Source organism: Labeo rohita, chromosome 15 (genome assembly GCF_022985175.1).
Source record: "Labeo rohita strain BAU-BD-2019 chromosome 15, IGBB_LRoh.1.0, whole genome shotgun sequence".
In the NCBI taxonomy this organism is placed as follows: domain Eukaryota; kingdom Metazoa; phylum Chordata; class Actinopteri; order Cypriniformes; family Cyprinidae; genus Labeo; species Labeo rohita.
This window is the reverse complement of record NC_066883.1, coordinates 16,203,571-16,230,290: the sequence shown is the minus strand read 5'-3', so window position 1 is coordinate 16,230,290 and position 26,720 is coordinate 16,203,571. Positions and strand designations below refer to the sequence as shown.

At 36.3% G+C, this 26,720-nt stretch overlaps 1 protein-coding gene across 2 annotated transcripts in view; it reads right to left on the bottom strand.

Moving 5' to 3' along the window:
* The window catches only part of tpst1 (tyrosylprotein sulfotransferase 1), a 72,960-nt gene extending 60,925 nt beyond the window's left edge, over positions 1-12,035 (bottom strand). For both annotated transcript variants that reach the window (XM_051129233.1, XM_051129234.1), the window contains exon 1: positions 11,628-12,035. The gene's annotated coding sequence lies outside the window, so the exon portion shown is untranslated. The remainder of the gene's footprint in view (positions 1-11,627) is intronic.
* Between the last annotated feature and the right edge of the window lie 14,685 nt (positions 12,036-26,720).

The window sequence follows — 26,720 nt, the reverse complement described above, 5'->3', positions numbered from 1 at the left end:
GACTTAAAAATGTATTTAAAATAAATTTTCAAACAGTTAAAAATAGGAAAAGACTATACATAGTGCAATCAGTTTGGACGTAGCACAGTGCTCATTCATTAAATGCACAGTTAAACAGATGAGTTTTGAGTCTAGATTTAAATGTAGCTAATGTTTGAACACATTTGATCTCTTCTGGAAGCTGATTCCAACTGCGGGCAGCATAGTAGCTAAAAGCAAATTGGCCTTGTTTGGTGTGAACCCTTGGTATTTCTAACTGACTCGATCCTAATGATCTGAGTGGTCTGATAGGTTTATATTCAGTGAGCATATCTGCAATGTATTTAGGTCCTAGGCCACTGAGTGATTTATAAACGAGTAAAGGTACTTTAAAATCAATCCTAAAAATAACTGGAAGCCAGCATGGACAAGTTTCCCCAAGTCTTGCCTGGAAACAAAACATCTAATTCTTGGAATGTTTTTGAGATGATAGTATGCTGATTTAGTTACTGCTTTGACATGACTACTGAAACTAAGGTCTGACTCCAGAATCACACAAAGACTACTGACTTGATTTTTAGTTGTTTGACCCCTAGAGTCAAGGTATGCATTCACCCTGAGAACTTCATCTTTGTTTCCAAATGCAATGACTTCAGTTTTCTTCTTGTTTAACTGAAGAAAGTTCTGGCACATCCAACTGTTAATTTCATCAATGCACTGGCAGAGGGAGTCAATGGGGCTGTAGTCATTTGGCGATGAGGCTAGGTAAATCTGGGTATCATCAGCATAGCTGTGATGGGCAATTTGGTTCTTTCTCATTATTTGACTTAGTGGGAGCATATACAGGCTAAACAAGAGCGGCGCAACAATTGAGCCTTGAGGGACTCCACATGTCATGGACGTCCACTTAGACTTATGCTCTCCTATACTCACATAATAACCTCTCCCTTCTAAGTACCTGAACCAATTGAGAGCCATCCCAGAAAGCCCAACCCAGTTTTCCAGTCTTTCTAGAAGACTGTTATGATCGACAGTGTCAAACGCAGCACTGAGATCTAGTCGTACCAGCACTGATATTTTGCCAGAATCAGAATGTAGGCAAATATAATTTATTATCTTAACAAGCGCTGTCTCTGTACTGTGTTGCGGTTGAAACCAGATTGAAAATTGTCCAGGTATCCAATGAGTTTAAGCAGTTGTTCAACTGACTGAAAACTACCTTTTCAATAATCTTGCCTATAAAAGGAAGATTTGATATTGGTCTGTAGTTGCTCAATGTGGTGTTATCAAGATGGCTCTTTTTCAGAAGGGGCTTAACAACTGCAGTTTTCAGGGAGTTTGGAAAAGTCTCAGAAGAAAGTGATGTGTTCACCACTTCTAAGAGATCGACTGTTAAGATGCGTCTAAACAGTTAAACACACTTTTGAAAAAAGATGTGGGAAGTGTGTCAAGATAGCACATTGAGGAGTTAAGGTGCTGTACTATTTCTTCCAAAGTTTTGCTATCAATTGCTTCAAAAACAGACATAGTGACTTCTTTTTGAAATTGCAGTCAATTCTGTCCTGCCTCTGCATAACTTGAGGATGCGCTAATCATCTCTCTGATATTAGTGATCTTCTCGGAAATAAAGGAGGCAAACTCATTGCATTTACTGTCAGAGAGCATTTCACTGGGAATCTGACTTGGGGGGGGTTGTTAGTCTCTCAACAGTGGCAAAAAGAGTTTAGGTTACTGTTTATAAGGTTAGAGAAAAAAACTTCTGTCTTGCTGTGGCAAGTTCCACATTGAAAGCACGAAGGTTGTCTTTATACAGTAGATGCATTGTCTTTTCATACTCTGTACTGCTGTTGATTTTCTAAAAGATGATTTTTGTCTGCCAGTCGTCTTACTGACTTTCACAGGTGCAACATTCCATTTTGATGACTTAGCTTTTGAGTTAAAGGACTCCAAGAGAAGATCAGAGTCTGCAGAAATGCTTGGCATTGAAGATACAGCCTTCATAAATAGCACACTAGTGTTTTCGTTAATGCATCTCTTTCTGACAGAGACAGATCTAGATTCAGTGGTAGCAGAGATCAATATCTCAAAGAAAATACAGAAGTGATCAGACAGTGCTACATCCTTAATAACAATGGATGAAATCTTTAGACCCTTACTGAGGAGTACATCTAGAGTGTGTCCACGATTGTGTGTGGGTCCATGCACAAGCTGAATCAGGTCAAAAGTGTTTAAAACAGTTAGAATTTCTTTTGTGGTTTTGATTTCTGCATTTTCTATGTGAATATTAAAATCCCCTGCAATCGCATAAGTCAAACTCTAAGGAAATCACTGATAAACGTTATCTGAACTCTGCAACAAAGGCTGGAGAGTATGTGGCCTATAAATAATGATAATGGTAATGACGCATGGAACATCTTTCACAATCCCTAGATATTTAAAAGACGCTTTAGATATCATAAAAAATTATATATCAGCTCAAAATTTTAAATCTCAAAATTCATTCTTTGAAGGCATTTTAAAATCAGATATTGCATTACCATGGAAAATCTACAACATAATCATATTACAAAATGTTTTCATTCATGAATTTTTTAAAAAGTCTGGATAGTGCATTTTTATGTTTGTGTTCAAAAATGGGAATGACAGTTAAAGTGTTAAGTTAAACTTAAATTTAAGTTTTTAAGTTAAGTTTAAGTTCAATTTAAGAATTTACATTAAGCTTAAGTTTTTAAGTTAAACTTGTTTTTAAGTTGAGTTTAAGTTGTTAAGTTAAGTATAAGTTACATTTTAAGTTTTTAAGTGAAGTTTAAGTTAAATTTAAGTTAAGTTAAATTTAAGATTTTAAGTTAAGCTTTTAAGTTAAGTTTAGGTTTTTTTAAGTTTAAGTTTTTAAGTTAAGTTTAAGTTTAGGTTTTTAAGTTTAAGTTTTTAAGTTAAGTTTAAGTTAAGTTTAGGTTAAATTTAAGATTTTAAGTTAAGTTTAAGTTGTGGTGTTAAGTTTAAGTTTAAGTTAAGTTAAACTTAAGATAAGCTAAGTTAAGTTTAAGCTAAGTAAAGTTACAGTTAAAATGTAAGCTTAAGTTAAATTAGGTTAAGTAAAAGACACAAGCCCAATGGTCAGAAGCATCAGCGTTTACATAGAAAAAACAATGGAAAAGCAGCACAACAGCCCCTAAAGTAATCAGTGTCATTTCCACATCATCACAAATGACGCATGGTGTTTAGCAGCAGTGATTTTAATTTAGCTTGCAATTCACATGTCCTAAATATATGATGCAACATTTTATAAATATATACACACACACACAAACTTCATGTCTCATATTTCATTTCAAACACTACACTCACACCTTTTTTCTCCTTGGTAACCAAGCATACCAACTTAACCGTTAAAATATTTAAAAGTAGTAACGTCATTCAACATCTTTAAATCGCTGGCTGTCTTTCTTTCTGTATCGACAGAAATAAAACCGCCGTGACAGACGAGCAAGCACCGAATTCCATGTTGATGTTATTTGTGACTTCTAACGCCGTTAATCATACACTCAGATAAACGTCAAAGCCGCCCTGATTAAACCGTGACATCCTAGGAACATCAGCCGCCTCTGATAAGTGCGAAGAACTTAAAGCTCCCTTTCAAGGCCTGCGCAGAGTTACTTTGATGGAGAGGGGCCTTGCTCGTGATGGATTTCTTGGCCGCAGGCTATTAGTGCTGACAGATGGTAAACAGGAATTCCACACCCAGAATCCTCAGTGTAATGGATGAGGCTCTCCACAGGAGGAAGCGATGTTGTTCAGGAACATCTTCCCTGAAATGTGTCACAGGATGAGTCACGGTTTCATCCTCTTCCCTGTCTGCTTTAGGTTCACGCTCGCTTATGTTAGAAACCCACTCCAGCTTATTCCACAGAGGAGAAACGGATCTCGGTAGTGGCGGACACACACGCTGAGTGGGATGCTCAGACTAGTAAAGCTAATGAGAAGCGATCATAAAGGAAACATTGAACAAATGGAAGGCATGGATGTTTACACAGTCATTAACAGACGCTTTTAAAGCCAGCATCATCTGGATGTAAATCACTCCACACCACCGAGGAACAGCCTCTTAGCTGATTTACTGTTGTGGTTAAGCAACGTTTGGTCTCGCGTTTCACATTCGTGAAAGAGAAATCAAGAAGGTGTTGGTATTAAATTAATAGAGCTTCCACACTTCTGTTACGGATATCCTCCACTGGATTTGACATTGATCTGTTTGGGAATCCTCCACAGGCCTGTGCTGAAACCAGACCACAGCATCACTTAATAAGAAGAACAGCCTGAGAAGCGTTTCTTTAACAAGACATGAAGGGTTTCTCGCCCTACTTTAAGAAAACAATGAAGGGGGGTTGCATTTTCTGGAATGAAGAATGTAGGGTCCTATGATTTCCACGTTGCGGAAAACGCAACAGAATCACGGAATCCAGTCAATTTACTGCATAACACGGAATGTCACAAAATTTGCCAAATTTTGGATAAATCAAAAGTAGGTCACAGCACTTCAATTAAAATGTGATATGATTTAGTGTCTGTGAATATTAAACCACAAAAATACCATTTAAATACGATTCGCATGGTTTTGACGCTCGCAACATTTTCAGCCTCCGCCGTAAAAAGAAACTATGGAAGTAATATTTTACTTAATGTAATGACAGTACTAGTACTAATAATAAAATTATTATTAAAACATTATTTTTAAGGAATATTTACCAGACAAAAAAAACATTTACCAGAATGTATTTACCAGAAAAATTTAAATACACAACACAGTATTTCTGGAAAAAATTAAATAAAATAATACATAAATGTTTTATAAAATCAATTAATTAGATATGCTTTCGATTATTAATATTTAATGAAAATCAAAATGGCATCCAGAAAATTAACGGAAAACACATAATTTGGTAAAAATAAAACTTTTAAAAAATGTATAAAAAAAAAAATTATTTTTTAAATTTTATTTTTGATAAATTGCCTTTAGATTTCAATTACTTAGACATGTTTTTTGATTAATGTTTTATTTAAATGTAATTAATTAAATTAATTAATTGTTATTTAATTAGATGTTTTTAGTATTTTATTTAGTATTTTATATATATATATACACACATATACACATATACACACACACACATTTTACTCGGTTTCATCCATAGCATGAAAATAATTACAAGCTTACAATTTTAAATCAGTGCATCTCTAATTTTTTTCCTCTTATTTTTTATGCAAAATTGCAGTATTTATTATAAATGATTTATCCACGCACATCAATTTATTTATTTATTTTATTCATGTGCCCCCTCTTCTCTTCTCAAGGTATTACTATTAGTACTTTGATTACTTTTTCCCTTACTTAAAGTGACAGTTCACCCAAAAGACTATTTTTTCTATATTACCCACATTCTTCAAAATATTTTTTTTTTTTTTTTTTTTTTAATGTGTCAGATTGTACTGGTATTAATACTTTGATTACTTTTTTCCCCTCACTCAAAGCAGTAGTTCACCCAAAAATGACAGTTTCTGGTCCCCAGAAAAAAACTCAAAGGTTTGGAACAACTTGAGGGTCACGGTACTTTCCTTTTTGAGTAAACTGTCACTTTAAAGCATAATATTTTAAATTAAAATATATCTTACTTTAATTTAATAGTATTGTGATTTCTAGCATTTAAAACTGTTACATACATAGCAAGAAAATAATTACATGCTTACAATTTTAATATCAGTGCATCTCAATTTTTTTCCTCTCTTATTTTTTATGCAACACTGCTGTATTTATTATAAATGATTTATCTGTGCACATCAAGGTATTACTATTATTTTATTAATGTGCCCTCACAATCGATATAACTTACAGCATCTCTTCTCTGATGATGTGTTTACCAGCGCAAAGTCAGGACCACTTGTCCTTCACATGAGACTGCGGCATTAGAAAACAACAATGATCCAATCAATTCCCAATTGGAAAAAGAACTTGTCCCCAATTTTTTCAAGGAGCCGTTTCACTCGGATATATGTCACAATAGAGAAGAAAAGCCTATTGCAACTTCTGTTTAATGACAACTTTAAAGCCAAAGATTGAATGTTTAAAAGACCTAAGAAAATTCAGTTTGGGTTAGCTGGGTATCACAGGAAATGCGTTTCTTAGACTAAAAACTGTGGCAACACAGAAAAAGAACGTCTAACAATTCAGACATGGGAAAAGATCAAACTCCGTAATCTTCTCTTTCATACAACACTGATCCTTCCTAAGGAGGTTCAATCTGGACCACTTGAAAAAAACCCTTCAGAAAAGATACCTCAGAAAATGAAATCCAGCACCGATGAATGAGCAACAGACAAAGTGAGCAGGATACTTTTCATTTTAGATATGAGGGCTTCTATTCAAAGGACGAGGAGAGAATGGGAACGATTGATGCAGAAAGCGCTTCGTGAGCAGAACCGTGCAATCACTCCTGAATTTGACAGCCGGGTGTTGATGGCATTTCTGAGCGATTACAAAAGACACAAAAGGAGCGCTCGGGTCACGTGTCAGCCATTCCTTAACAATCATGTACATCCACCCACTGTCTACTCACCACCTCACCTGTTAAACCATTACAGTTGCACTGAGAAAAGACTTTAGGTAACCTTAAAGGGATAGCTCACCCAAAAATGAAAAGTTGATGTTTATCTGCTTACCCCCAAGGCATCCAAGATGTAGATGACTTTGTTTCCTCAGTAGAACACATACGAAGATTTTTAACTCAAACCGTTGCAGTCCTGGTGTTTGCGTATACTACGCCAGAGCACATACACGTCACGCGCCAGATGCTGTGCATGGACTCAGGACAGTAGGACATAGCGGTGAATCAGAGGTAAAAAAAAAAAAAAAAAGAAAAATGCTATAAATACTGTTCAGTTTCTCACACAAACCGATCGTTTCATGTCTTAGGACATCAGTGTATCGTCACGAGTCGCAGGGTTTAATTTGGTTTTGTTTGTGTATGTTTTTTTTTTACTACTTTTTTCCTGTTTTTTTTTAACTTTTTCAAAGATTTGGTAGCCATTGACTGCCATTAAATGACTGACAGACTGCAACGGTTTGAGTTAAAAATCTTGGTTTGTGTTTTACGTGAAGAAACAAAGTCACCTACATCTTGGACGCCCTGGGGGTAAGCAGATAAACATCAAATAAACTATCCCTTTAATAAATGGAGTTGCACAACATATCTGTACCATATTCATAATATTAATCTGTTTTTTTATGTGTCAGCTGGTACTGGTGTGATTACTTTGATTACTTTTTCCCTCACTTAAAGGGATAGTTCACCCAAAAATGACCGTTTCTGGTCCCCACTGACTATTTTTTCCATATTATGGAAGTCAGTGGGGACTAGCAACTGTTTGGTTACCAGCATTCTTTTAAATATCTTTTTTTTAATGTGTCAGACTGAACTGGTATTTTTTTTACTTTGATTACTTTTTCTTTCACTTAAAGGGATAGTTCACCCAAAAATGCCAGTTTCTGGTCACCATTGATTATTTTTGCCATATTATGGAAGTCAATGGGGACTAGCAACTGTTTGTATTTTTTTACCCTTATTCTTCCAAATATCATTGATTATTTTTTTATTAATGTGTCAGATTCTTGAACTGGTGAACTGGTATTTTTTTTACTTTGATTACTTTTTCTTTCACTTAAAGGGATAGTTCACCCAAAAATGCCAGTTTCTGGTCACCATTGATTATTTTTTCCATATTATGGAAGTCAATGGGGACTAGCAACTGTTTGGTTACCCTTATTCTTCAAAATATATTTTTTAATGTGTCAGATTGTACCGGTATTATTACTTTGATTACTTTTTCCCTCACTTAAAGGGATAGTTCACCCAAAAATGTCAGTTTCTGGTCCCCATTGACTATTTTTTCTATATTATGGAAATCAGTGGGGACCAGCAACTATTTGGTTACCCACAATCTTCAAAATATGTTTTTTAATGTGTCAGATATTACTGATATTATTACTTTGATTACTTTTTCCTTCACTTAAAGCGAAAGTTCACCCAAAAATGACAGTTTCTGGGGTTGTTTTTCATATTATTGAAGTCAGTGGGGACTAGCAACTGTTTGGTTACCCTTATTCTTCAAAATATCTTTTTATTAATGTGTCAGATTGTACTGGTATCTGGTACCTCAACTGTTTGGTTACCATCATTCTTCAAAATATCTTTTATATTCAATAGAAGAAAAAAAAACTCATTGAGGTTTGGAACAACTTGAGGCTGACAGTACTTTCCTTTCTGAATGAACTATCACTTTAAAGCTCATAATAATTTAACAACACTGAAAAAAAAAAGTTAATTAAAATATATCTTACTTCAAGTTAATGTTGTGATTTCTAGTATTTAAAAATATTATATTTAATTTTAAATACATTTTATTCACTATTATTTTTGCTTGCACAAAACTATATAGATTTTTAATATCCGTAATAGCCATAACATCAAATTATTCACATAATGGTATCAGAATTGTAATATTGGTACATCCCTAAAATACAGCAATGTCAGAAACGTTTCATCTGTTGTCCACTGGCTAAACCCGATTCTTCAATCACGGCTGAAACGGACACTGGGATAAAGAGCGGCATTAAGGCACTCGCTAATCTGTGACGGTCTTATTTCTTGCGACCTCCAACCCCAAGGCTTGCTGTAGAAAGCCTTTTAAGATCACATTACTTCATATGAGTACATCCACATTTTGACAGCGATTTTGAGAGAGGCTTTTAGGTTCTTGAATGAATCGTGCGACACTGAACGCATTTTGCAGCACATTTAAAATGATCTATGACAATGTGGACTTGAGAACCAAAGGGCCTAATCTAATATTCAGATGCACCGACTGGAGTGTTTCATCTAAGATGCCCAGAGTGCGGTGTTGCAGTGGTAAAACTGATCTGAAGTGGCAATTCAATCAGCTCACAAGTACAAAACCTCCAGAGTAATTTCTCCATAGTTCACATTCGGTACAAAATGATAGTGCTTGAGCATCAGAATTGGCTGACAATCTCCGAGTAAAAACATCTCAATCCCCACTGCCTTCTAGTGGCTGGGTCAGAACTACCTTCACTATTGGAAAAATCCTGAGTAATCATGCAGTAAAACACACACAAATTAATCAGGATTAAAAACATGACACATCACAGGCAGTGTTTTAGCTTCTAAACAAGAGACACAACACCACAGAAAGGTCTTTGTTGAAAGTCCATATTTCAGGTCTCTGTACACAACCATGATTGTGCAAAATGCAAGGACAGATCAATACGTGAGTGTTGCGCTTGTGAGACGAAACCACAAGAGAAGTTAGTGTTACAGCAGAAGTGTTAACAGAAACAACTGTCCATCAAATAGATTTTCAAAGCAGACTATGTATGACAGTTATCTAACACTCAGCTGTTAATTCTTAGTTGTTTAATGAATTCCAAATGAAGCTAAACATACCAATGAAATAAATAATTATATAAATTAGGGCTGTCAAATGATTAATCGCATACAAAATAAAAGTCAAGTTTGCCTAATATATGTGTGTACTGGGTGTAACTGTTATGTGCATATATATACACACACACACACACATATATATATATATATATATATATATATATATACATTATATATATATATATATATATGTGTGTGTGTGTGTGTGTGTGTGTGTGTGTGACCAAGGACCACAAAACCAGTCATAAGGGTCAATTTTTTAAAATTGAGATTAATACATCATCTGAAAGCTGAATAAATAAGCTTTCCATTGATGTATGGTTTGTTATGGCAGGACGATATTTGGCTGAGATACAACTATTTGAATATCTGGAATCCGAGGGTGCAAAAAATCTAAATATTGAGAAAATCGCCTTTAAAGTTGTCCAAATGAAGTTCTTAGCAATGCATATTACTAATCATAAATTACGTTTTGATATATTTACAGGAAGGAAATTTACAAAATATCTTCAAGAAACATGATCTTTACTTAATATCCTAATGATTTTTGGCATTAAAAAAAAAAAACAATAATTTTAACCCACACAATGTATTTTTGGCTGTTGCTTCAAATATACACCTGTGACTTAAGACTGGTTTTGTGGTCCAGGGTCATATATATATATATATATACACACATATATATATATACACACAAATTAATGTATATATTTAGGAGAAATATGTTAAGTACACAATATTTTTATTTATATATAATATAAATTATATACAAATTATAATAATATATACTTGTAAATATTTCTTAATGTGTTTGTATTTATATATACATAATAATTACACACATATATATTAGGCAAACTCAAACTTTTATTTTGTATGTGCTTAATCACGCGTAATCACTTCGACAGCCCTAAATATAAAAATAAAAATGTAACTAAAAAAACAATTAATTAAAACAAATTAGATTTTGATTTTAGATTTTAAATTTTGCAAGATTTTACAAGAAATGTCAACTTTTCAAAAGTCTAGTCAATTTCAGGGGTCAACCCAGCCAAAATCACATATGTGACCCTGGACCACAAAACCAAGTCATCATTTGTACCAACAGCCAAAAATACATTGTATAGGTCAAAATTGTTTTTCTTTCATGCCAAAAATCATTAGGATATTAAGATCATGTCCCACTAAGATATTTTGTAAATTCCTACTGTAAATATTTTAAAACTTAATTTCTGATTAGTAATATGCATTGCTAAGAACTTAATTTAGACAACTTTAAATGCAATTTTCTCAATATTGATTTTTTTTTCTTTTTTTTCTTTGTATCTCGGTCAAATATTGTCCTGTCCTAACAAACCATACATCAATGGAAAGATTATTAATTCAGCTTTTAGCAAATTATTGAAAAAATATACCTTTATAACTAGTTTTGTGATCCAGTGTCACATATGTATACACACACACATAAATAGATACATTTCTGTGCCATATATCACATCTAACAGTGTACTTTCAGATCAGACAAGAAAATCAGTTACCAGTCATTCTCATTGAACTAATGCACAAACTAAATTCAGTGAAAGGTATTTCTATTGTCTAAAATAATCTTTTGAACCTCAAGGCTCTGTCTGGCCATAAATTATGAATTTGACTGGCAGGCCATGGGGCTACAGACAGCTTCTGTTGACAAAAACCTAAACATGAGAAGAACACTTTTAATTTTGATACAATTAATTCCTGTTTATATAATCAGTACAAACAGTATGGCTTAAAATCAAACAATTATAAAGGTGCTGACTAACCATATATTTTTCTTCTTATCTAACTTGACATGTACCCGTCAGGGTTTGACAGACAAAGCAGATTGGTGTCAGTGACAGCTCGGCTGTAGTCCTGTACAGTTCAATTCAAATGTTGGCATGTGCCAAGTCCGCATCATTTTTTCCCCAGTCAAAACACACGAGCCGTAAGACCAGTTTTTAAAGAGCCAAAAACTTAAGGTGGACTAGAATAGGGTTGTTTTGGTTCTCGGTGAAAGAATGTAGACTGAGATGCGGTTATAACGGATGGTAATGCAAATACATTGTAACGCTGCAACACTTTTAGATTAACGTTATGTGTGAAGAAACGCACCTGGTTTGGTAGATCCGTCACGACAGACGATGAGTGGGTTACACAAGAACTCTTTGTAGTCGAACACTAACGCACGGACGTGCCATTCGCTCAAGCCGTTCCATTCACCGCTTTAAAATGCGACACTCTGAACGTCTCGACGCTGTGCTCGCCACAACTGTATCACATACAAGCGCGTCACCTCCACTAGGTTGCCAGATGCCCGTTAAATCACCACAACTTCACATAGAGGTTTTTACTAGCCGTCTCAAACAAGCCCCTCCTGATTTTGGTGGATTGTGAAGCTGCGCAATCGCATTAGACGGTTACTTTAAATATGTTATTGTAAATATACGTAACTGAGCGGAAATCTTCTGTGATCGATTCACAAACAACAGTCTTTCGTGAGGAGCTTTTATCTAGCACAGGCAACACGATTACTGGTTAACTGTCTGAAGAAGAATTTTAATAGCAACACTCTGGTTGGTCCAGACGCTATTTGACGTGTTTGTTTCGACCTATGCTATTGGCTAAAAGGCGCAGTTAGCTTTAACCCCGCCCACTGAGGTTGTGTTTTGCAAGGGAGCACCGTGGTTCTACGGGGTTCTTAAAGGCAAAGCGCATCATACTGTTGGCTGAGAAACTACTTTTTTTACGTTTTCTGAAACAGATATCTCTGATGTGAACATAGGAGAATATTAAAAAGTAGTTATATTAAAAAGGGTGTAGTTTAAAAAAAAAACTTTTTATTTTAGAATTAGAATCATTGAGCTTTCAGTATTTTTACATTTTTTCCACATGGACAAATATATATATTTAAAGTGAATGTTAGAGATTTGACTCGTTTTATCTGAGTAATTTATGTTCATTGTTAACAGTGATCTTCCTAAGCAAATTGCATCAACTGTGATCTGATGTCTTAAAAGTAAGTCAGCTTTAAAAGTCATCATTATTTAAATTCAGTTACATTAGTTCTGAATGCAAAAAATAAGACTGATTACCCTTTGGCTAACCGCTAGTTGGTCAAACTAGTTCTTAAGACACTGTCTTAACATAGAGGCTAAGTTTATGCAACTGGCCCCTGATGTTTCTGAGCAAGTTTCCAAGTTCCAAGGATGTCCAGCTTCCAGTGACATTCTGTTTCTTGTAGAAATTTGGAAAATTCCGACATCCCGAGTTGGAACGCATGCAGTGTTACTGGCAAAATAAGCCTCGTGCAGAATAAGTTGAATTTGACAGCCATTACTGCACTAATAGACCATAACATGAAAACAGAGCACTCAGCTGCTCAAGAGCCAAGATATTTTGAAGCCCTAAAAGCTCCCATCACTAGTTTCTCAGCCCCTATTTCTTACTAATGCTGTGGTCAAATGCACTGGAGCTGTGGAGCTGACATTTTTCAAATAACAGATTTATTCAGCACACCTTTGCGCAACTAGTCTTGAATACAGAATTTTTGAGGGCATGTAGTAAAATAGCTACAACATTATTATATTATATTATAATATTATATTATATTATATTATATTATATTATATTATATTATATTATATGACCCTGAACTACAAAACCATAAGTGTCAGTTTTTCTGAAATTGAGATTTATACATAAAATACTGAAAATTATACTGAAAAAAGCTTAATAAATAAGCTTTCCATTAATGTATGATCTGATAGGATATGGCAATATTTGGCTGAGATAAAACTATTTGAAAATCTGGAATATGAGGGTGCAAAAGAAAATCAAAATATTGAGAAAATCACCTTTAAAGTTGTCCAGTTCTTAGCAATGCATATTACTTATCAAAAATTAGGTTTTTATATATTTATGGTAGAAAATGTGCAAAATATCTTCATGGACCTTGATCTTTTCTTGATATCCTAATGATTTTTGACATAAATAAATAAAGATAATTTTGGATATTGCTACAAATATACCCATACTTGATTTTGTGATCGAGGGTCACGTATTATAGCACAGAGAGCACTTCAGAAATCAGTGCAACTGAGCCTTTTTTTCTTTTCTTTAAATACTGATCATACGTTATGGTCAGATCTCTTTAAATGGAGATTTAATTATGATTTGTCCATATGTTCACTTCAGTAGGAAGCTCTTAATAGTTCAGTAGTTCATGCAGAATTATTCTCACCATACATTTCAATGAGCTGACAATCAAACAAAAGTCACATTCCCTCTGGGGGGCTGTTTTTCCTGGCCCGTAGCTCCGGCTATTCAAATATCATCTGTGAAATATGACAAAAATATGACCGACTATGTAATGACTAACAAGCAGGTGGGTCAGACATGGCATCCTTAACAATATGTCCCCGGAGAGTGAAATGGATGGTGCTGAGAAAGCACACTAAAGTGTGGGAACAGATGGGTCCTGAGAGAATGGCAGGAAATCACAGCCTGTGTGGTGCAACATGGTGTGTCGCCGTATGGGCCTGTTCAAATCGGCAGTGGGACAGTAACCCCCAAGTGTGCACTTTTCCTATATGCGCTCTGTGCAATTTGCTTTATGTGGCTGCTTGAATATACACATACTGCATGTACATATATAGTAATGACTGACTTCAGAAAGACCTTTCAGAACGTTTTCATAACTTTAAGTCCATGTAATGCAGCATTAAATATGTTTGAATTTGTCACACCACAGAAAAACCTTTATTAACCACCCAGCCAAATTTGAATGATTTAAAACAAACAAACAAACAAAAAAACACGGCAAGTAAATAAAATAAGTTATCAAAATCAGTAACCTCTGCTCTGAAATGCTGGGGGTGTGTCCACTGTGTCTGAAACCACGCCCACTCTCGGGAAAGCTGCCGCCTCTTTCAGCTGTTAAAGGAGAAGTCCACTTCCAGACAAAGATTCACATATAATGTACTCACACCGTTGTCATCCAAGATGCTCGTGTCTTTCCTTCTTCAGTTGTAAAGAAATTATGCTTTTTGAGGAAAACATTTCAGCATTTTTTTATATATAATGGACTGATATGTTGCCCCGATTTTGAACTTCCAAAATGCAGTTTAAATGCGGCTTCAAACAATCCCACATGCGGCTGTAAATGATCCCAGCCGAGAAAGAAGGGTCTTATCGAGTGTTTGGGATTAAAAAGTATTTAAATTGTATTTTTTAATGAAAATAACCAATCGTTTCACTAGATAAGACCCTTCTTCCTAATCTGTGATTGTTTACAAACCCAATTGGGATCGTTTGAGGCTGCATTTAAACTGCATTTTGGAAGTTCAAAATCGGGGCACCATAGCAGTCCATTATATGGAGAAAAATGCTGAAATGCTTTCCTGAAATGGAAAAAGATCACGTGGGTGTTTAAATCTCGATCTCGGTTTTTTAAGGATTAATCATGCAGCTCTACTGTAAACACTGCAAAATGTGAGAAGATCTCGACTGGTCTCGAGATCTTCTCACATCACTACTAGCTAGCAAACATTAGGCTGTAGCTAACTAAACTAAAGGTAATGACAGTAACTCGCGATTGAACGGCGAACTGATGCTAATATACTCTATAGAGTGTTTTCAGATGTGTCATCATATTGGCAGCACTGAACGTAAACAATGCTACTGAATCGAATGAAACTTGCATATTTTGCTGATTATTGCTGCTGAAAATGGTCACTTATTGTCATGTTTTGGGTTGTACTAATCGGTCGGACCAGGAAAACCATTAAAACAGAGTGCAAAAGACTGTCTGAGGAACAAAAGGCATTTGTGGTTGGCCAAACTGAATCAGGATTTCCAGGGCAAGAATCTTGACAACATTCATGTCTGTTCTCATAATTTCTGGTCAGGTAGGTGAAATATTAGGCTAATATCTTAATTATTACTGCTCACACATATCTCTAACACCTGTTAACTTCAGTTTGTCAAAATATTGCCCCTTTCCTGCTCACTAAGTCGTCCCTATATGATTTAGCAGCTTTCACATGTTTATTTTCCTGTGGCGTAGACAGCATAAATTAGCAGAACAACAATTTCAGTAGTACATTAACCGTGCAATCCATGCTGTTGTTTACGTCCAAGTATCTCCAATATGGCTGTGCATCCGGGTAACTGCCCAAACTGTGACAAAAGTGCAAACCCTCTATTTGGAGTAGACATCACAGTTACACCATCTGCAGCTGCGTATGCATTGTGGTGGCACTTAATTAAAACCAGACAGGCTCCGCCCACAAACAAAAAAACATCATCACTGCTTGCAAACGGCAAACTGGTCTATTGTAGTGTTAGGGCGGGGGCCATGCTCAGTGACTCCAGTGTGTCATCGAAACATGATTTCAGTCGCACCCAAAAATCCTGAACCCAAAAACTGGTGAAAAATATTGGTTTAACTGTCTAACTCCACAATTCAGTAGTGCAAAGTTCACAGTCAATACATTCTTAACATTTATCATGTGTTTAGAAACAATTCTATGACACAGACTTTAATGGGAACGTCAGCAAAATATTTTTAGAACATATTTTTGTTAGCTTCACTTCCACAACCTCAAAATATCCCTTAAAAAGTTTTTGAGTTCTATTTAAATTTTCCGACTTTTCCGACCATAAAATCTAAATTACCATGCTAACTGTTGTCAGAGAAACAAAAACACTGACTGCGGCTTAAGAAGATGAATCATATCACCGCACAGCTCTTTTGTCAAGGTATGATCTTACGAGCAGTGGTTGGAATCCACAGTGCCATGGAGATCCTCAGTCACTCCAGTGAACATGTTTAAAAACACAAGCGCACAACCTCATTCTTAATTAAAACCATTCAGTTGTTTATTGAGGTCTCCAAAGAAGGTTTGATGTAATAATGAAGTTGGTTGGCTTTCATTTACCAAGAACCATTGACAGAGATGGATCATGTGTCTGCAGACAGTTTGCTTCAGGTTAGCGTCGATAGTTTATTGGAAACACATGTTTTAAGAAACCACAAAATTCAAAGTATTTGGAACTATATAGGACACCATGTAAAAATTTTGAATGCAAAAGACTTTATTTGTGTGTCTGCGACAAAAGATGTATGTCTGGATGAATGTGTATGCGTGAGCTCTCTGTCCCCGTCCTCCTCTCCTGCAATCAAATTCTTAATCAGTCACACACTGTCTGGCCTGATTAGGTAAAAGCCTTCAAGCTCTGCCAAAACCAGAAGGCTGGGGGACAAAGGGGAGGGTGATGAAGTACTTGGCCCAGAAAACTCAAGGGTACCCACAAAAACAAAACAAAAATCAATTGTTTGATTCAACTACATTCTCACTTTGTACAAACACACGGCCAAATGCACTGGACACCTAAATGTCATACCAGTTGTGCTGGTTAGGTTGTGCATTTAATTGCAAATCCATGAGCATTAATAGAGAGTTAGTCATCCAAATGCTGCAATAACTGCTTCCACTCTTCTGTGAAGGCTTTCCAGTAGACGCTGGGTCACAAATAAATTTGCTCCCATTAAGACACAAGAGTATCACTGAGGTCAGGCTCTGATGATAGGCGATGGGGTCTGGCCGACAGTCGGCATTTCAATTAATCCCAGAAGTGTGTTACGCGGTTCGGGTTGGTGTTTTGTGAAGGCTACTTAAGTTCTTCCATGCTAGATTCAACAAACCAGGGTCTTCAACTGGTCCTGTGCTATTTATATTTTGAATGAAAATATTTGTTTATCAAAAATATTACGTTTGCTTCAACCAAAGATGGTTTGAAGATGGCTATACTAAATTTTCATTATCCCTGCCAATTTAAAATGTATGTAGCTGAATTAAAATGTAATGTATACGTATATGAAAATATACATTAAAGGATTAGTTCACTTCCAGAATTAAAATTTCTTGATAATTCACTCACTCCCATGCCTTCCAAGATGTTCATGTCTTTCTTTCTTCAGTCAAAATGAAATTAAGGTTTTTTTAAGGGAAACATTCCAGGATTTTTCTCCATATAGTGGACTTAAATGGGAATCGACACCTTTTTACTCCCAACTCGTCACATACTGATGCTTGGTCAGGACCACTTGGTGTCACTTTTTGACACACAGGGTATCCTTTAGCATAATTTTTCGACATGCAGGGTCCTCCATTGCTTTACATAAAAAAAAAAACGTTGGCGTCAATATGCTGACACGAAAGGCATTAGGAATTTTATCGTCATGATTAAATTATATACTGGATAATAATTTTGCCATTATTGTATATATGTTGGGGTGTGTTTTTTTCAATGTAAACAGTCCAATTTTTTTTTTTTACATTACTATTTACACATTTGTGAGCATGTAACCCAACCCCTGCCCCTAAACCTAACAATTTGTCAATATAAAACACAGGATATAACAGCCAGATACAACTATAGTCACAATTTATTAATTACTTTTAATTACACAAAGTATTAATATCCCAAATCTTCTGAGGCAATACAATTGAGTCCAGGGTTGCCAGGTTTTCACAACAAAACCTGCCCAATTGCTACACAAAACTATCCCAAAAGTAGCCCAATTGCATTTTGAGGGGGACTAAATATTACATTATTAGGGTCACTTCAACCTGCGGACATGAAGTCATCGGATGCAAAGTTCACTTTAACATGTTGTTTGAACATTAATGTGTGTTGGCAGTGTATGTACAAATCTACCCTATAATGATAAAAATCCAAGCAGTGGTTTTTAATTAATCTGTAAAAATAATATCCACTTTTTCAAATAGAGCCGTTCTCAGATGCCTGACGGTGTGCGTCACACCGACAGAGGCCGCTCCCACAATAGTTGATTGACATGAGCGTTTTACCTCAGATCAGCTGTAACAGTCCGACCTCCATTGTTTCGATGCCGAAGCAGAGATGTAAGTTAGACAAGAATATCTCTGATTGAGCGATTGAGGTGTTGTGTTGCTGGATGTAATAATGAACATAGTGGTCGTCATTTACTCCCGACATCTGAGCCACTGAAGATGCAGTGAATTACATTTGTTTGTGAAAGGAATGCGCCTCCCAATCTACATAAATGTGTCTATGTTTGCGCAAATCATTTGTGATCCAGCTTCACCTATACAGCAAAAGTGAGTATAAGGTTTTTTTTATGAATTTCCTAATAATGTGCTAGTTAGCATGTTTCGTGGCTAAACACGGGTAAATGTGGGTAAATGCGGCTAAAGTAAACAGGCTCGTCACTCCACAGAGAGAAGAAAGGGGCGGGACGAGCAGAGCTCATTTACATTTAAAGGAACAATCCCTCAGAATGGGATGATTTTTGCAGAGCTCATTTTGACAAGGTAAAAAGGGTGTTGTTTTTATGATCTGATCACAGAACTAGTGCAAGATTAGCATTTGTGGTTAAAAGTATAGACTTTTTTTTTTTTTTTTTTTTTTTAGAAAATGACCGATCGTTTTACTAGATAAGAACCTTATTCCTCGGCTGGGATTGTGTAGAGCCCTTTGAAGCTGGATTGAAACTGCAATTTGTTCCTTCAACTCACTGATCCTTATTGAAGTCCACTATATGGAGAAACAATCCTGGAATGTTTTCCTCAAAAACCTTAACTTCTTTTAGACTTTTCAAACTTCTCAGGAAATTTTTATTCTGGAAGTGAACTAACCCTTTAAAATACAACACATGTAACTGAAAAGGGTGTCCACGTACTTTTGGCCATGTAGCGTTGCACTTACTGTAGAAGCCGCAGAAAGATTAATGTGCAGCCTTGCTGCTAGATCCATAACTGTTTTTAAAGTACTACTCTAGTTTATTAAAAAATGGCTGCATCTAGCACTCTAACACAATTTAGCAATGGCGTCCAGCTGGCCCGACCATAAACAAGTCTGCAGTTTGTGTACAACTCCATGGCGAATGTTATATGCACTGAATTAGCAGGCTTGTCCCCACAGTTTAACTGAGGTGAATCAGGCTTGGCAGGCTGCCTGGTCTGATTTTTGACTAAGCTGATTTTCATTGTCCACTGTTTAGGGTTATGATCCTCAGGCAGATGGTACATCTACTGAGATTTAGGCAAAGCAACATCCGTAATTTAGAATACAAACAGGCTTATGTTGCACATGCCCTAAGTGAGCGCTCCTAACTGCAGGAGCGGTATAGAGTTTCTTAAGTAAAAGATACTGCTTACATGCTGTGTTACAATCAGGGTTTACTTACATGCTTTCACAGCTGGAATGATTTAGTCAGGGTCATTAGGTGGGATTGCACTGTAAAAGAGAGAAAAAAAGAAGTTGTTGAGAAAAAGTTAGTTAAAAAAACTTCCAAGGATCTAAGTAAAAGTATACTACCAATATTAAACAGCACAACTGTTTCAATATTGCTAATTAAATATTTCTTAAACACAGTGTTGCCAAGTCCGCGGTTTTCCACCAGAATTGGGCTACATTCATACTGTTGCTACGGGTTGTTTTCATGTCACATTGGAATTCGTCTTTTAGCACGGAGACCCCCCTCAAAACACAGTTGGGCTACTTTTGGGCTAGTTTTGAGTAGCAGTTTGGTGGGTTTTCTTGTGAAAACCTGGCAACCCTGCTTGAACAGCATATCATTGGAATGATTTCTAAAGGATCATGTGACACTGAAGACTGAAGTAATGATGGTGAAAATTCAGATTTGCATCACAGGAATAAATTATATTTTAAAACATATTAGGATAAAAAATAGCTATTTTAAATGGTAATTATATTTCAAAATATTACTGTGTTTTTGATCTAATATATGCAGCCTAGTGAGAATAAGATTTCCAAAAAATATTTGTAAAAATCTTAGCAGACATTTGTTAGTTAGACTGCACCCTAAAAATAAATTTTGCAGATGTTTCAAATAATAATAATAAATTGTCCCACTGACAGCAACTGTATAATTTACACACACACATATTAAAACCAATAGCTCAACACAGAGACAAATAGTGCTCAATACTTAACACAAACGTCAATGACAAGCACAAACACAGCGAGCAAAAACATGAGCTCTTAACATCCCTATACAACAAAGTAACAATGATGACAAAGCAGCAGCATAAATCAGCAAACAACAAACCAAGATTTGTGCTACAATGCATGCTTGAAGCTCACAAATCTTCAGTGTTTGCTTGGATAACTGTTAAGCTAGTTGGAACAACAAATAGGGCAAAGATTGTTAGTCTCTTTTTTACAGGGTGTAAAAAAAGTCTTATGAACAGGCGGATTGTCCTTCCTAATTTTTCGCTCTACAGCACCTAGCTTTCCCATGCCTTCAAGGGTTTTAGTCTTTAACAGGGTCAGCAGCAGAGACTGGGCTCTCAATGTGGGGGGTTAAAGGGACAGCGCATGCCGGACACGTCTGCAGGAAACGGCCGTATCCGGCCCATACGGTCAACTATGTGTGCAAAGGAGAAGAAAATTGGTCCTTCATTTGTTTAACATTCAGTCAGGCAGAAAAGTGAACAAACAGCCCAGCGAGGTCACTTCCACTGCATACATACTGTGTTTTATTGTTTAGCAAGAGCTAATTGGGCTGAAATAAGTTGTCTGACAAAATTATGACCATGAAAAATGACATTTTAGGCAGTAACTACATTGTTCTTTTTCACTTCGAGTCTTGCAGGATAATGCCAGAAAGGAAGACGTTGAAGAATGTTGCATTATTCAGCTTGTGTGGTAACTCTACCTCACTGCATGACCATATATCTTAACCAGGGGGCGGAGGAACATATCTGAGGGTCACGAGACCCGTGGCCTTACCGCTGCATTGTGCATTCCACTGGGTCCTTCTGAAACTGAGAGGGCGTCCTTTCAAGAGACATTCAGATATGGGACCTCTGACCCGCTACGTCTGCAGGGTTAAGAGCAGAGAAAATTTCAAAGGCAATTAGATTTACAGGAGAAAGGTTTCATGTTTCCAAAATGATGAAAGATTTGCATCACACCAGTTTCCTGATAGTTTTCAGAAGCACTTCTATGCAAATAAGGCAAATAAGCTCAGTTTCTGAGTCACAGGCTAATTATTTTCAGTTACACGGTGTCCTGTGTGTGTTTATTAGGTGCTAGCTATTACTCAGCAAACACAGAGCATTCCCGTAATGTTCCCATATGGTTTTCTGTTTGGGCTTTTTTTTTTGTAACCTTCCCGAAGGTTTTGGGAACCAATTATTGATAGATGGGTAGTTATACTTAATGCTAATTATATACAGTTAATACAGTTACAATGCTGAAACTGAAAGTCAGCTATGTGTAGCTATGGTAATGTCATCATACGTCATTAGCTAAGTAGCCACTGTTCATGAGATGTCATATCTTTGAAATGAACAGGGGTACCGCAAAACTTTTGGAGCCAATTATATGAGCTGTAATGTCTCAGGAGCAGCACAGAGACACACAATCCCAAAATGAATGGCTATGCTGAATTTTGATGTGAAAGGCTGCAGACATAGAGGTGCAGGTCCTCCATTGCTTTAAATAAGAAGCCTTTGGCATCAATTTGTTGATGCGAAAGGCATTGGGAATTTTATCAGCATAATTAAATAACATATCCGGTAATAATTTTGCCATTATTGCATATATGTTGGGGTGTGGGTTTTTCTCAGTGTAAACAGTCAAAAAAACTTTTTTACATTTCACTATTTACATATTTATGAGCATGTAACCTAACCCCTGCCCCTAAACCTAACCATTTGTCAATGTGAAACACAGGATATAACAGGCAGATACAACTACAGTCACAATTTATTTTAAAAAAGTGATGATTTTTAAGAGGAACAGACGCTCTATCCACAGTAAAACTCATCCTGTGTGCAGTCTGTGCACAAATTTAAAGAGGTCATTAGATGCCTATTTTCCACAAGGTGATATGATTCTTTAGGGTCTTAATAAAAAAAGTCTATAATATACTTTGGTTAAAAATTCTCAATGGAAGTGTAAAACAACACCCTTTTTACCTTGACAAAATCAGCTCTGCAAAAATCATCCCATTCTGGTCAAGGCTGCTTTAAATGTTAATGAGCTCTACTCGCCCCGCCCCTCTCTTCTCTCTGTGGAGTGACGAGCCTGACGTCACAACGACAGGCATCTGGGAATGGCTCGATTTGAAAAAGGGAATATTATTTTTACAGATTAATTAAAAACCACTGCATGGATTTTTATCATTATAGGGTAGATTTGCACACACACTGCCAACACACATTAATGTTCAAACAACATGTAAAAGTGCACTTAGCATCCGATGACCCCTTTAAAAATTGCTGAAGCGTTACGTCAGCTTTGATTGTTAAATGCCATTGGCTCTTGATTCTCATGACTGATTGCGTCATGTTAAACAAGTATTTTTTTAATGTGATATGTATTTCTATTTTTGCAAAGAGATGCAAACCATTAAATGCGACACATAATGCAAACAACTAAAAGCAATGGAGGACCCTACATGTCCAAAAGAGATGCTAAAGGGGCCCTGACCAATTGTCAATATGTGACAAATTGGAAATGAGGTTGGGAGTGAGAATGTGTTGCTCTGAAAAAAAATAATAGATTAATGACACCAAAGGCTGCCTGTTAGATTTAGCCAAAACAAATTATATTTCATATTTAACCACTATAGAGACATCATAGAGAGTCACCAGCAAATTCAAGAAGATCTGGCCAAGGTAAGGCTGCTCTCTGTGGGTTCATAAGCACTGAAAGGCTGCTGACGCCCTGGAGCTCACATCTCCAAAAACACTAAAGCATTATTTTTATTGACAAACTGGGTATTTGAAGTCTAAACAACCACATTCTCACCTAAAAAAAACTCTTTAAACTACATTCCGAGACACAAAATCAATATTATTTATAAAATTATAGTAGATTGGGTGTCTGTCATGACACTTGCCGTGAGAAATACTGCAAGCGGAGTGATACAAACGGTGAAATGGTTGGAGTGCCGTTATCACTAGAATGTTGCACCGCTGGAAAATGCTCTTCTTAGCCAATCAGATTCGAGGACCAGAAAGAACTGTTGTAAAAACATTAATAAAATTGTACAGAACCTATATATTTAATGGCATTTCATTATTTTTTATGTTTACATTTAATAGATACTCTTTCGTGAAAACAATTGCAGTTGGTTTGCAAAAGGGTCATAAATATTTCCAGCGTTTTTGTTGCATTTACACTGGTTTGTCCACCAGAATTAAGTCTGTCTGGGACAAAGAGTGAATAAAACAATGGAACATCCCAGCAGGACTGTATATCAGAATTCAGTGAATCAATTTTAAGGACCGTGAGTTGTATAGCTTCTATAGCAGTTGCGTTTGCCAGCAAATAACGGATACTTCTGACTGACATCAATGGAGAATAATGTTTTGAAATTGCAATAACAGGAGCATTTACTGTAAACTACATATTTCCATAAAAAGCAGCACAAGGCTGTAAGAGATGCCAGAGCAGAAATAATAAATAAGGCAGCCTGATAGAGAAACCAACAACGGATATTCTCTGAGGCTCGCAGTTCATAAAAAGATTTGGTGACCTTAGGCCTGGCAAAATAGACTCTCTGTATAGTCAAATGAAGCCTTACTTGTTATAAAGCAAATAAACGCCAAGTCAGATTCATTAAAGTGAGCAGAGCTACAGTAATTCAAAGCTTAATACCGCAGCTGGCAAGAGAGCGGCTGTCAGAGCCTCCGAGATATTCTTCATCTCCTTTCTTCTCGCTGCACAGCACACAAACAATGCGCCTCGTCATCCACCCACCATCCAGCGCTTGTTTCAACAGCCCTGGTAAGATGATAAAATATGATGGTGTAATATTTTTAAGCTATTTTATTGTCCAAAAACTCATAAGCAGCCTAATTGTAATTTTATGTTCTTCCTTTATACCAGTCGGGTCATAGTCAGGACAAGGTCTGCTAATCTGATACTTTAAGGGCACTGAGGTCAGTAAAGTTAAGCTCAGACGACAGCATTTTCTTGCCTTTCGTTGATTAGGAGAAATGAATGACCACTTGCCCTTCCTTTTCTTTAAAACAAACAAAAATAAAAGTCTGGGAAAAAAAAGCCTACCAACCTATAGGGTTAAATCCATAATTTTACAACGCTGTCAAAAACACAATCCCATAAACCTAAAAAGACTGTAAAAATCCCTAAAAGCACACGTACATCTCCGAGACGTCTATTTGACGTCTGCATTTACATCTGCAAGACGTATTTTTTAGAGTGTTTGCTCATCTGCAATACGTTAGGATAGGATGTTTCTGATCAGATGTCAAATAGACGTCTATTAGATGTCTTAAAGATGTTAATGATTTAGAATGTGTGTAAAACTGACATCTTACAGACGTCTGTTAGATGTTTGTACACAGCAGATGCTTTCCAGATCAAGTGATCTTACAGATGTACGTGTGCTATCTGGGATGTTGACATAACATATTTATTTTGAGGAACAAGTCAGGATTTTTTATGATAATGCAACATTATGCCACAAATGCTGTCAGATGAGCTGAACTTGTATGGAAACTGGAATAATTATATAAAATCCCAACTAAATATTTGCATATAAGCTTAAACTTAAACTAAACAGTCATAAACCAGGAGCTTTTTATGAGCATTATGCAACTGTATTATGGCTTAAACGTCTACTGTTATCAAACATCGTTATGGTAACTATTCCCAGTCATATGATTTTAGACACTGTCACAGATGAATAGTGTGAAGCAGCAAACAGCATGTACACACTCAAGATTTGTACTCCCACTGCTCCTTGCCTAAGCAAACAAAATGGAGGGCAAATGGGAATTTTTCTGAACTCACATGCTGCAAACTCACTATGCATTTAGCTAATGAAACAAAACAGATTTGTTCTTTAATAAGATTTGACACTTAATTGTCTTTCTTCCTCAATTTTCGAACGGCCAAAGGTTTCACGGCTACAGCCGATGCCTGTGCGGCGAAATATGAGACCAATCAAGGGGCGAGACGGTTCTGGAGACTTCGTAAATGTGCAAGGTCAGACATTCTGCCGGTCAGTATTGAGGACAATAGCACTCTCTTGTCTGGTATGTGCTATAGTATCTGCAGGGTCAGTGTCTGCTGTGTCCACAACCCACAATCCCCTGCTGTGGGACTGCAGTCCCAGGCTTTGCCACCCAGGGAAAGGGGATTTGTCACTTTGTGCAGAAGCCCATCAGTGCTCTTCTTCAGTGGGCTCTGGTTACACTGTCTCAACGCCATCTGCGCTCAGCGGCACAAAGCCAGTGGGGTCCTCCGGCTGCTGAGATGACACATGTATGAATAGAGTTACCACTGCTTAATGCATTAGCTATCATGAATTAACAATAGCCTCTTTCACAAATACAGTATTTACTGGTAAATTACCGGTAAATTACCATTAAGAGATCATGTGTGAACAGGACCTTTTCAAAAATTCACCAGTATGAAAAGTTCTAACATTACCAGTAAATTACCAGTAATGTACTCTGTGTGAACACAGAATGAGATTACTGGTATAAGCACGTACAAGTTAAGGGCCAGATGTAACATTCTGATGTAGATGACATATTTGCTCCACGCTGTTTAGTTTGGTTTGAAGATGTCTAATATAATGTCTCTGGGCCAAAAACAGCTGCATGTATGTGACCATTTGACACAAAAACGAAAACATCAACAAAACACTGACTGCGTTTACCCATCCATGTTTACAAACACCGAGAGGTGCAGCCATTTAGAGGTAATTTCTGGTTAATGATGTCACAATTAACCGGTATTTTGAAACTGATGTGTGAATGGTGCTTTACTGGTAAAAAAAGGCAGCTAATGAATAATGACTTACAGCATTTATCAATCATAGTTAATGTTAATTCCCATATAGTAATACATTTTAAATATCTAAGTATAAAAGTAGTTAATATAATATGAATTAATTTAGCATTTAGTGATCCTGGACCATGAAACCAGTTTTAAGTAGCACGGGTATATTTGTAGCAATAATCCAAAATACATTGAATGGGTCAAAACAATCTATTTTTCTTTTATGCCAAAAATCATTTGTATATTAAGTAAAGATCATGTTCCATGAAGATATTTTGTAAATTTCCTATTGTAAATAGATCAAAATTTAATTTTTGAGTAGTAATAATTGCTGCGATTTCTTAATATTTCGATTTTTTAGCACCCTCTCAG